The sequence below is a fragment of the Pristiophorus japonicus genome, chromosome 8, assembly GCF_044704955.1.
Source record: "Pristiophorus japonicus isolate sPriJap1 chromosome 8, sPriJap1.hap1, whole genome shotgun sequence".
NCBI lineage: Eukaryota > Metazoa > Chordata > Chondrichthyes > Pristiophoridae > Pristiophorus > Pristiophorus japonicus.
In genome coordinates, this window is record NC_091984.1 from 150371661 (window position 1) to 150383956 (window position 12296).

Here is a 12296-nt window from a genome sequence, read left to right on the forward strand (position 1 = left end):
TGTCTGATGTGTCTGAAGTGACTGAAGTGTCTAAAGTGACTGAAGTGTCTGAAGTGTCTGAAGTGAAGTGATTGAAGGGACTGAAGTGACTGAAAGGACTAAAGTGTCTGAAGTGTCTGAAGTGACTGAAGTGCCTGAAGTTCCTGAAGTGTCTGAAGTGATTGAAGTGACTGAAGAGATTGAAGTGACTGAAGTGTCTGAAGTGTCTGAAGTGACTGAAGTGACTGAAGTGTCTTAAGTGACTGAAGTGCCTGAAGTGTCTGAAGTGAAGTGACTGAAGGGACTGAAGTGACTGAAAGGACTAAAGTGTCTGAAGTGACTGAAGTGTCTGAAGTGAAGTGACTGAAGTGACTGAAGTGTCTGAAGTGTCTGAAGTGTCTGAAGTGTCTGAAGTGTCTGAAGTGTCTGAAGTGACTGAAGGGACTGAAGTGACTGAAAGGACTAAATGGACTGAAGTGTCTGAAGTTTCTGAAGTTTCTGAAGTGACTGAAGTGTCTGAAGTGACTGAAGTGTCTGATGTGTCTGAAGTGTCTGAAGTGTCTGATGTGACTGAAGTGACTGAAGTGACTGAAGTGACTGAAGTGACTGAAGTGACTGAATGGACTGAAGTGTCTGATGTGTCTGAAGCGACTGAAGTGACTGAAGTGATTGAAGTGACTGAAGTGTCTGATGTGTCTGAAGCGACTGAAGTGACTGAAGTGATTGAAGTGATTGAAGTGTCTGAAGTGACTGAAGTGACTGAAGTGACTGAAGTGTCTGAAGTGTCTGAAGTGTCTGAAGTGTCTGAAGTGTCTGAAGTGACTGAGGGGACTGAAGTGACTGAGGGGACTTAAGGGACTGAAGTGTCTGAAGTGTCTGAAGTGTCTGAAGGGACTGAAGTGTCTGAAGTGTCTGAAGTGTCTGAAGTGTCTGATGTGACTGAAGGGACTGAAGGGTCTGAAGTGTCTGATGTGTCTGAAGTGACTGAAGTGAAGTGACTGAAGGGACTGAAGTTCCTGAAGTTCCTGAAGTTCCTGAAGTGACTGAAGTGACTGAAGAGATTGAAGTGACTGAAGTGACTGAAGTGTCTGAAGTGTCTGAAGTGTCTGAAGTGTCTGAAGTGTCTGAAGTGTCTGAAGTGTCTGAAGTGACTGAAGTGACTGAAGTGTCTGAAGTGAAGTGACTTAAGGGTCTGAAGTGACTTAACGGACTGAAGGGACTGAAGTGTCTGAATTGACTGAAGTGTGTGAAGTGACTGAAGTGTCTGATGTGTCTGATGTGTCTGAAGTGTCTGATGTGTCTGAAGTGTCTGATGTGTCTGATGTGTCTGAAGTGACTGAAGTGACTGAAGTGACTGAAGTGACTGAAGTGACTGAATGGACTGAATGGACTGAAGAGACTGAAGAGACTGAATGGACTGAAGGGACTGAAGTGACTGAAGTGTCTGATGTGTCTGAAGTGTCTGATGTGTCTGAAGTGACTGAAGTGACTGAAGTGACTGAAGTGACTGAAGTGACTGAAGTTACTGAAGTGACTGAAGTGTCTGAATGGACTGAAGTGACTGAATGGACTGAAGTGACTGAAGTGACTGAAGTGACTGAAGTGTCTGAATGGACTGAAGTGACTGAAGGGACTGAAGTGTCTGAAGTGTCTGATGTGTCTGAAGTGACTGATGTATCTGAAGTGACTGAGGTGACTGAATGGACTGAACGGACTGAAGGGACTGAAGTGTCTGAAGTGACTGAAGTGTCTGAAATGTCTGATGTGTCTGAAGTGACTGAAGGAACTGAAGTGTCTGAAGTGTCTGAAGTGTCTGAAGTGTCTGAAGTGTCTGAAGTGCCTGAAGTGACTGAAGTGACTGAAGGGATTGAAGGGACTGAAGGGACTGAAAGGACTGAAGTGTCTGAAGTGTCTGAAGTGTCTGAAGTGACTGAAGTGCCTGAAGTGCCTGAAGTGACTGAGGTGACTGAGGTGACTGAATGGACTGAAGGGATTGAAGGGATTGAAGTGTCTGAATTGACTGAAGTGTCTGAAGTGTCTGAAGTGTCTGAAGTGTCTGAAGTGACTGAAGTGTCTGAAATGTCTGATGTGTCTGAAGTGACTGAAGGAACTGAAGTGTCTGAAATGTCTGAAGTGTCTGAAGTGTCTGAAGTGACTTAAGTGACTGAAGTGTCTGAAGTGACTGAAGTGTCTGAAGTGAAGTGACTGAAGTGACTGAAGTGTCTGAAGTGACTGAAGTGCCTGAAGTGCCTGAGGTGACTGATGTGTCTGAAGTGACTGAAGTGTCTGATATGTGTGAAGTGTCTAAAGTGTCTGAAGTGTCTGAAGTGACCGAAGTGTCTGAAGTGACCGAAGTGTCTGAAGTGACCGAAGTGTCTGAAGTGATTGAAGTGTCTGAAGTGTCTGAAGTGTCTGAAGTGACGGAAGTGTCTGAAGTGACGGAAGTGACTGAAGTGTCTGAAGTGTCTGAAGTGACTGAAGTGACTGAAGTGACTGAAGTGACTGAAGTGTCTGAAGTGTCTGAAGTGACGGAAGTGTCTGAAGTGACTGAAGGGATTGAAGTGTCTGAAGTGTCTGAAGTGACTGAAGTGTCTGAAGTGTCTGAAGTGACTGAAGGGATTGAAATGACTGAAGTGTCTGAAGTGTCTGAAGTGTTTGAAGTGTTTGAAGTGTTTGAAGTGTTTGAAGTGACTGAAGTGTCTGAAGTGACTGAAGTGACTGAAGTGTTTGAAGTGACTGAAGTGACTGAAGGGATTGAAGTGTCTGAAGTGTCTGAAGTGTCTGAAGTGACTGAAGTGACTGAAGTGTCTGAAGTGTCTGAAGTGTTTGAAGTGTTTGAAGTGTTTGAAGTGTTTGAAGTGTTTGAAGTGACTGAAGTGTCTGAAGTGTCTGAAGTGTCTGAAGTGTCTGAAGTGACTGAAGAGTCTGAAGAGTCTGAAGTGTCTGAAGTGACTGAAGTGACTGAAGTGTCTGAAGTGTCTGAAGTGTTTGAAGTGTTTGAAGTGTTTGAAGTGACTGAAGTGTCTGAAGTGACTGAAGTGTCTGAAGTGTCTGAAGTGTCTGAAGTGACTGAAGAGTCTGAAGTGTCTGAAGTGTCTGAAGTGACTGAAGTGTCTGAAGTGTCTGAAGTGTCTGAAGTGTCTGAAGTGACTGAAGTGTCTGAAGTGTCTGAAGTGTCTGAAGTGTTTGAAGTGTCTGAAGTGTCTGAAGTGTTTGAAGTGTTTGAAGTGTTTGAAGTGACTGAAGTGTCTGAAGTGACTGAAGTGTCTGAAGTGTCTGAAGTGTCTGAAGAGTCTGAAGAGTCTGAAGTGTCTGAAGTGACTGAAGTGACTGAAGTGTCTGAAGTGTCTGAAGTGTCTGAAGTGACTGAAGTGACTGAAGTGTCTGAAGTGTTTGAAGTGTTTGAAGTGTTTGAAGTGTTTGAAGTGTTTGAAGTGTTTGAAGTGACTGAAGTTTCTGAAGTGACTGAAGTGTCTGAAGTGACTGAAGAGTCTGAAGTGTCTGAAGTGACTGAAGTGACTGAAGTGTCTGAAGTGTCTGAAGTGTCTGAAGTGTTTGAAGTGTTTGAAGTGTTTGAAGTGACTGAAGTGTCTGAAGTGTCTGAAGTGACTGAAGTGTCTGAAGTGTCTGAAGTGTCTGAAGTGACTGAAGAGTCTGAAGTGTCTGAAGTGACTGAAGTGTCTGAAGTGTCTGAAGTGTCTGAAGTGTTTGAAGTGTTTGAAGTGACTGAAGTGTCTGAAGAGTCTGAAGAGTCTGAAGTGTCTGAAGTGTCTGAAGTGACTTAAGTGACTGAAGTGTCTGAAGTGACTGAAGTGTCTGAAGTGAAGTGACTGAAGTGACTGAAGTGTCTGAAGTGACTGAAGTGCCTGAAGTGACTGAAGTGACTGAAGAGTCTGAAGTGTCTGAAGTGTCTGAAGTGACCGAAGTGTCTGCAGTGACCGAAGTGTCTGAAGTGACTGAAGGGATTGAAGTGTCTGAAGTGTCTGAAGTGTCTGAAGTGACTGAAGTGACTGAAGAGTCTGAAGTGTCTGAAGTGACTGAAGTGACTGAAGTGTCTGAAGTGTCTGAAGTGTTTGAAGTGTTTGAAGTGTTTGAAGTGACTGAAGTGTCTGAAGTGTCTGAAGTGTCTGAAGTGTCTGAAGTGTCTGAAGTGACTGAAGAGTCTGAAGAGTCTGAAGTGTCTGAAGTGACTGAAGTGACTGAAGTGACTGAAGTGTCTGAAGTGTTTGAAGTGACTGAAGTGACTGAAGGGATTGAAGTGTCTGAAGTGTCTGAAGTGTCTGAAGTGTCTGAAGTGTCTGAAGTGACTGAAGTGACTGAAGAGTCTGAAGTGACTGAAGTGACTGAAGTGACTGAAGTGTCTGAAGTGTCTGAAGTGTCTGAAGTGTTTGAAGTGTTTGAAGTGACTGAAGTGTCTGAAGTGACTGAAGTGTCTGAAGTGTCTGAAGTGACTGAAGAGTCTGAAGAGTCTGAAGTGTCTGAAGTGACTGAAGTGTCTGAAGTGTCTGAAGTGTCTGAAGTGACTGAAGTGACTGAAGTGACTGAAGTGTCTGAAGTGTTTGAAGTGTTTGAAGTGTTTGAAGTGACTGAAGTTTCTGAAGTGACTGAAGTGTCTGAAGTGACTGAAGAGTCTGAAGTGTCTGAAGTGACTGAAGTGTCTGAAGTGTCTGAAGTGTCTGAAGTGTCTGAAGTGTCTGAAGTGTTTGAAGTGTTTGAAGTGTTTGAAGTGACTGAAGTGTCTGAAGTGACTGAAGTGTCTGAAGTGTCTGAAGTGACTGAAGAGTCTGAAGAGTCTGAAGTGTCTGAAGTGACTGAAGTGACTGAAGTGTCTGAAGTGTCTGAAGTGTCTGAAGTGACTGAAGTGTCTGAAGTGTCTGAAGTGTTTGAAGTGTCTGAAGTGTCTGAAGTGTCTGAAGTGTTTGAAATGTTTGAAGTGTTTGAAGTGACTGAAGTGTCTGAAGTGACTGAAGTGTCTGAAGTGTCTGAAGTGTCTGAAGTGTCTGAAGTGACTGAAGAGTCTGAAGAGTCTGAAGTGTCTGAAGTGACTGAAGTGACTGAAGTGACTGAAGTGTCTGAAGTGTCTGAAGTGTCTGAAGTGTCTGAAGTGACTGAAGTGACTGAAGTGACTGAAGTGTCTGAAGTGTTTGAAGTGTTTGAAGTGTTTGAAGTGTTTGAAGTGACTGAAGTTTCTGAAGTGACTGAAGTGTCTGAAGTGACTGAAGAGTCTGAAGTGTCTGAAGTGACTGAAGTGACTGAAGTGTCTGAAGTGTCTGAAGTGTCTGAAGTGTTTGAAGTGTTTGAAGTGTTTGAAGTGACTGAAGTGTCTGAAGTGACTGAAGTGTCTAAAGTGTCTGAAGAGTCTGAAGAGTCTGAAGTGTCTGAAGTGTCTGAAGTGACTGAAGTGACTGAAGTGTCTGAAGTGTCTGAAGTGTCTGAAGTGACTGAAGTGTCTGAAGTGTCTGAAGTGTCTGAAGTGTCTGAAGTGTTTGAAGTATTTGAAGTGTTTGAAGTGTTTGAAGTGTTTGAAGTGACTGAAGTTTCTGAAGTGACTGAAGTGTCTGAAGTGTCTGAAGTGTCTGAAGTGTCTGAAGTGACTGAAGTGACTGAAGTGACTGAAGTGACTGAAGTGTCTGAAGTGTTTGAAGTGTTTGAAGTGTTTGAAGTGTTTGAAGTGACTGAAGTTTCTGAAGTGACTGAAGTGTCTGAAGTGACTGAAGAGTCTGAAGTGACTGAAGTGACTGAAGTGTCTGAAGTGTCTGAAGTGTTTGAAGTGTTTGAAGTGTTTGAAGTGTTTGAAGTGTTTGAAGTGACTGAAGTGTCTGAAGTGACTGAAGTGTCTGAAGTGACTGATGTGACGGAAGTGACGGAAGTGTCTGAAGTGACGGAAGTGACGGAAGTGTCTGAAGTGTCTGAAGTGTCTGAAGTGACTGAAGGGATTGAAATGACTGAAGTGTCTGAAGTGTTTGAAGTGTTTGAAGTGTTTGAAGTGACTGAAGTGTCTGAAGTGACTGAAGTGACTGAAGTGTCTGAAGTGTCTGAAGTGTATGAAATGACTGAAGTGACTGAAGAGCCTGAATTGTCTGAAGTGACTGATGTGACGGAAGTGACGGAAGTGACGGAAGTCACTGAAGTGACTGAAGTGTCTGAAGTGTTTGAAGTGTTTGAAGTGTTTGAAGTGACTGAAGTGACTGAAGGGATTGAAGTGTCTGAAGTGTCTGAAGTGACTGAAGTGTTTGAAGTGTTTGAAGTGTTTGAAGTGTTTGAAGTGTTTGAAGTGACTGAAGTGTCTGAAGTGACTGAAGTGTCTGAAGTGTCTGAAGTGTCTGAAGAGTCTGAAGAGTCTGAAGAGTCTGAAGTGTCTGAAGTGACTGAAGTGACTGAAGTGTCTGAAGTGTCTGAAGTGTCTGAAGTGTCTGAAGTGTCTGAAGTGACTGAAGAGTCTGAAGAGTCTGAAGTGTCTGAAGTGACTGAAGTGACTGAAGTGACTGAAGTGTCTGAAGTGTTTGAAGTGACTGAAGTGACTGAAGGGATTGAAGTGTCTGAAGTGTCTGAAGTGTCTGAAGTGTCTGAAGTGTCTGAAGTGACTGAAGTGACTGAAGAGTCTGAAGTGACTGAAGTGACTGAAGTGACTGAAGTGTCTGAAGTGTCTGAAGTGTCTGAAGTGTTTGAAGTGTTTGAAGTGACTGAAGTGTCTGAAGTGACTGAAGTGTCTGAAGTGTCTGAAGTGACTGAAGAGTCTGAAGAGTCTGAAGTGTCTGAAGTGACTGAAGTGTCTGAAGTGTCTGAAGTGTCTGAAGTGACTGAAGTGACTGAAGTGACTGAAGTGTCTGAAGTGTTTGAAGTGTTTGAAGTGTTTGAAGTGACTGAAGTTTCTGAAGTGACTGAAGTGTCTGAAGTGACTGAAGAGTCTGAAGTGTCTGAAGTGACTGAAGTGTCTGAAGTGTCTGAAGTGTCTGAAGTGTCTGAAGTGTCTGAAGTGTTTGAAGTGTTTGAAGTGTTTGAAGTGACTGAAGTGTCTGAAGTGACTGAAGTGTCTGAAGTGTCTGAAGTGACTGAAGAGTCTGAAGAGTCTGAAGTGTCTGAAGTGACTGAAGTGACTGAAGTGTCTGAAGTGTCTGAAGTGTCTGAAGTGACTGAAGTGTCTGAAGTGTCTGAAGTGTTTGAAGTGTCTGAAGTGTCTGAAGTGTCTGAAGTGTTTGAAATGTTTGAAGTGTTTGAAGTGACTGAAGTGTCTGAAGTGACTGAAGTGTCTGAAGTGTCTGAAGTGTCTGAAGTGTCTGAAGTGACTGAAGAGTCTGAAGAGTCTGAAGTGTCTGAAGTGACTGAAGTGACTGAAGTGTCTGAAGTGTCTGAAGTGTCTGAAGTGACTGAAGTGACTGAAGTGACTGAAGTGTCTGAAGTGTTTGAAGTGTTTGAAGTGTTTGAAGTGTTTGAAGTGACTGAAGTTTCTGAAGTGACTGAAGTGTCTGAAGTGACTGAAGAGTCTGAAGTGTCTGAAGTGACTGAAGTGACTGAAGTGTCTGAAGTGTCTGAAGTGTCTGAAGTGTTTGAAGTGTTTGAAGTGTTTGAAGTGACTGAAGTGTCTGAAGTGACTGAAGTGTCTAAAGTGTCTGAAGAGTCTGAAGAGTCTGAAGTGTCTGAAGTGTCTGAAGTGACTGAAGTGACTGAAGTGTCTGAAGTGTCTGAAGTGTCTGAAGTGACTGAAGTGTCTGAAGTGTCTGAAGTGTCTGAAGTGTCTGAAGTGTTTGAAGTATTTGAAGTGTTTGAAGTGTTTGAAGTGTTTGAAGTGACTGAAGTTTCTGAAGTGACTGAAGTGTCTGAAGTGTCTGAAGTGACTGAAGTGACTGAAGTGTCTGAAGTGTCTGAAGTGACTGAAGTGACTGAAGTGTCTGAAGTGTCTGAAGTGTCTGAAGTGTCTGAAGTGACTGAAGTGACTGAAGTGACTGAAGTGTCTGAAGTGTCTGAAGTGTTTGAAGTGTTTGAAGTGTTTGAAGTGTTTGAAGTGACTGAAGTTTCTGAAGTGACTGAAGTGTCTGAAGTGACTGAAGAGTCTGAAGTGACTGAAGTGACTGAAGTGTCTGAAGTGTCTGAAGTGTTTGAAGTGTTTGAAGTGTTTGAAGTGTTTGAAGTGTTTGAAGTGACTGAAGTGTCTGAAGTGACTGAAGTGTCTGAAGTGACTGATGTGACGGAAGTGACGGAAGTGTCTGAAGTGACGGAAGTGACGGAAGTGTCTGAAGTGTCTGAAGTGTCTGAAGTGACTGAAGGGATTGAAATGACTGAAGTGTCTGAAGTGTTTGAAGTGTTTGAAGTGTTTGAAGTGACTGAAGTGTCTGAAGTGACTGAAGTGACTGAAGTGTCTGAAGTGTCTGAAGTGTATGAAATGACTGAAGTGACTGAAGAGCCTGAATTGTCTGAAGTGACTGATGTGACGGAAGTGACGGAAGTGACGGAAGTCACTGAAGTGACTGAAGTGTCTGAAGTGTTTGAAGTGTTTGAAGTGTTTGAAGTGACTGAAGTGACTGAAGGGATTGAAGTGTCTGAAGTGTCTGAAGTGACTGAAGTGTTTGAAGTGTTTGAAGTGTTTGAAGTGTTTGAAGTGTTTGAAGTGACTGAAGTGTCTGAAGTGACTGAAGTGTCTGAAGTGTCTGAAGTGTCTGAAGAGTCTGAAGAGTCTGAAGAGTCTGAAGTGTCTGAAGTGACTGAAGTGACTGAAGTGTCTGAAGTGTCTGAAGTGTCTGAAGTGTTTGAAGTGTTTGAAGTGTTTGAAGTGACTGAAGTGTCTGAAGTGACTGAAGTGTCTGAAGTTGAAGTGTCTGAAGTGTCTGAAGTGTCTGAAGTGACTGAAGTGACTGAAGGGATTGAAGTGTCTGAAGTGTCTGAAGTGTCTGAAGTGACTGAAGTGACTGAAGAGTCTGAAGTGTCTGAAGTGACTGAAGTGACTGAAGTGTCTGAAGTGTCTGAAGTGTCTGAAGTGTCTGAAGTGTCTGAAGTGTTTGAAGTGTTTGAAGTGACTGAAGTGTCTGAAGTGACTGAAGTGTCTGAAGTATCTGAAGTGTCTGAAGTGTCTGAAGTGTCTGAAGTGACTGAAGAGTCTGAAGAGTCTGAAGTGTCTGAAGTGACTGAAGTGACTGAAGTGTCTGAAGTGTCTGAAGTGTCTGAAGTGTCTGAAGTGACTGAAGTGTCTGAAGTGTCTGAAGTGTCTGAAGTGTTTGAAGTGTTTGAAGTGTTTGAAGTGACTGAAGTTTCTGAAGTGACTGAAGTGTCTGAAGTGACTGAAGAGTCTGAAGTGTCTGAAGTGACTGAAGTGACTGAAGTGTCTGAAGTGTCTGAAGTGTTTGAAGTGTTTGAAGTGACTGAAGTGTCTGAAGTGACTGAAGTGTCTGAAGTGTCTGAAGTGACTGAAGAGTCTGAAGAGTCTGAAGTGTCTGAAGTGACTGAAGTGACTGAAGTGTCTGAAGTGTCTGAAGTGACTGAAGTGTCTGAAGTGTTTGAAGTGTCTGAAGTGTTTGAAGTGACTGAAGTGTCTGAAGTGACTGAAGTGACTGAAGAGTCTGAATTGTCTGAAGTGACTGATGTGACGGAAGTGACGGAAGTGACTGAAGTGTCTGAAGTGTCTGAAGTGTCTGAAGTGTTTGAAGTGTTTGAAGTGACTGAAGTGACTGAAGGGATTGAAGTGTCTGAAGTGTCTGAAGTGTCTGAAGTGTCTGAAGTGTCTGAAGTGTCTGAAGTGACTGAAGAGTCTGAAGTGTCTGAAGTGACTGAAGTGACTGAAGTGTCTGAAGTGTCTGAAGTGACTGAAGTGTGTGAAGTGACTGAAGTGTCTGAAGTGTCTGAAGTGTCTGAAGTGACTGATGTGACGGAAGTGACGGAAGTGACTGAAGTGACTGAAGTCTCTGAAGTCTCTGAAGTGTCTGAAGTGACGGAAGGGATTGAAGTGACTGAAGTGTCTGAAGTCTGAAGTGTCTGAAGTGACTGAAGTGTTTGAAGTGTTTGTAGTGTCTGAAGTCTCTGAAGTGTCTGAAGTGACTGAAGTGTTTGAAGTGTTTGAAGTGTTTGAAGTGACTGAAGTGTCTGAAGTGTCTGAAGTGACTGAAGGGATTGAAGTGACTGAAGTGACTGAAGTGACTGAATGGACTGAATGGACTGAAGTGATTGAATGGACTGAAGTGCCTGAAGTGACTGAAGTGCCTGAAGTGCCTGAAGTGCCTGAAGTGACTGAAGTGACTGAAGTGACTGAAGGGACTGAAGTGACTGAAGTGACTGAAGTGTCTGAAGTGTCTGAAGTGTCTGAAGTGACTGAAGTGTCTGAAGTGTCTGAAGTGACTTAAGTGACTGAAGTGTCTGAAGTGTCTGAAGTGACTGAAGTGACTGAAGTGTCTGAAGTGTCTGAAGTGACTGAAGTGTCTGAAGTGAAGTGACTGAAGTGACTGAAGTGTCTTAAGTGACTGAAGTGCCTGAAGTGCCTGAGGTGACTGATGTGTCTGAAGTGACTGAAGTGTCTGATATGTGTGAAGTGACTGAAGTGTTTGAAGTGACTGAAGTGTCTGAAGTGACTGAAGTGTCTGAAGTGTCTAAAGTGTCTGAAGTGTCTGAAGTGACCGAAGTGTCTGAAGTGACCGAAGTGTCTGAAGTGACTGAAGTGTCTGAAGTGATTGAAGTGTCTGAAGTGATTGAAGTGACTGAAGTGACTCAAGATTCTGAAGTGTCTGAAGTGCCTGGTGCCTGAAGTGACTCAAGTGTCTAAAGTGTCTGAAGTGACTGAAGTGACTGAAGTGTCTGAAGTGTCTGAAGTGTTTGAAGTGACTGAAGTGACTGAAGTGACTGAAGTGTCTGAAGTGAATGAAGGGATTGAAATGACTGAAGTGTTTGAAGTGTTTGAAGCGACTGAAGTGACTGAAGTGACGGAAGTGTCTGAAGTGACTGAAGGGATTGAAGTGTCTGAAGTGTCTGAAGTGTCTGAAGTGTCTGAAGTGTCTGAAGTGTTTGAAGTGTTTGAAGTGACTGAAGTGACTGAAGTGACTGAAGTGTCTGAAGTGTCTGAAGTGTCTGAAGGGATTGAAGTGTCTGAAGTGTCTGAAGTGACTGAAGGGATTGAAATGACTGAAGTGTTTGAAGTGTTTGAAGTGTTTGAAGTGACTGAAGTGTCTGAAGTGTCTGAAGTGTCTGAAGCGACTGAAGTGTCTGAAGCGACTGAAGTGTCTGAAGCGACTGAAGTGTCTGAAGCGACTGAAGTGTCTGAAGTGTCTGAAGTGTCTGAAGTGCCTGAAGTGACTGAAGTGACTGAAGTGCCTGAAGTGTCTGAAGTGTCTGAAGTGACTGAAGGGATTGAAGTGTCTAAAGTGTCTAAAGTGTCTAAAGTGTCTGAAGTGTCTGAAGTGTCTGAAGTGTCTGAAGTGTCTGAAGTGACTGAAGGGATTGAAGGGATTGAAGTGTCTGAATTGTCTGAAGTGATGTGACTGAAGTGTCTGAAGTGTCGGAAGTGACTGAAGTGTCTGAAGTGAAGTGACTGAAGTGTCTGAAGTGTTTGAAGTGTCTGAAGTGCCTGCAGTCACTGAAGTGTCTGAAGGGATTGAAGTGACTGAAGGGATTGAAGTGTCTGAAGTGTCTAAAGTGTCTGAAGTGTCTAAAGTGACTGAAGTGTCTGAAGTGACTGAAGTGTCTGAAGTGACTCAAGATTCTGAAGTGTCTGAAGTGCCTGGTGCCTGAAGTGACTCAAGTGTCTGAAGTGTCTGAAGTGACTGAAGTGTCTGGATTGTCTGAAGTGACTGAAGGGATTGAAGTGTTTGAAGTGTTTGAAGTGTTTGAAGTGTTTGAAGTGTTTGAAGTGTTTGAAGTGTTTGAAGTGACGGAAGTGACGGAAGTGTCTGAAGTGTCTGAAGTGACTGAAGTGTCTGAAGTGTCTGAAGTGTCTGAAGTGTCTAAAGTGTCTGAAGTGACGGAAGTATCTGAAGTGACTGAAGGGATTGAAGTGTCTGAAGTGTCTGAAGTGTCTGAAGTGACTGAAGTGTCTGAAGTGACTGAAGGGATTGAAATGACTGAAGTGTCTGAAGTGTCTGAAGTGTTTGAAGTGTTTGAAGTGTTTGAAGTGACTGATGTGTCTGATGTGACTGAAGTGACTGAAGTGTCTGAAGTGTCTGAAATGACTGAAGTGACTGAAGAGTCTGAATTGTCTGAAGTGACTGATGTGACGGAAGTGACGGAAGTGACTGAAGTGACTGAAGTGTCTGAAGTGACTGAAGTGACTGAAGTGACTGAAGTGTCTGAAGTGTTTGAAGTGACTGATGTGACGGAAGTGACGGAAGTGACTGAAGTGACTG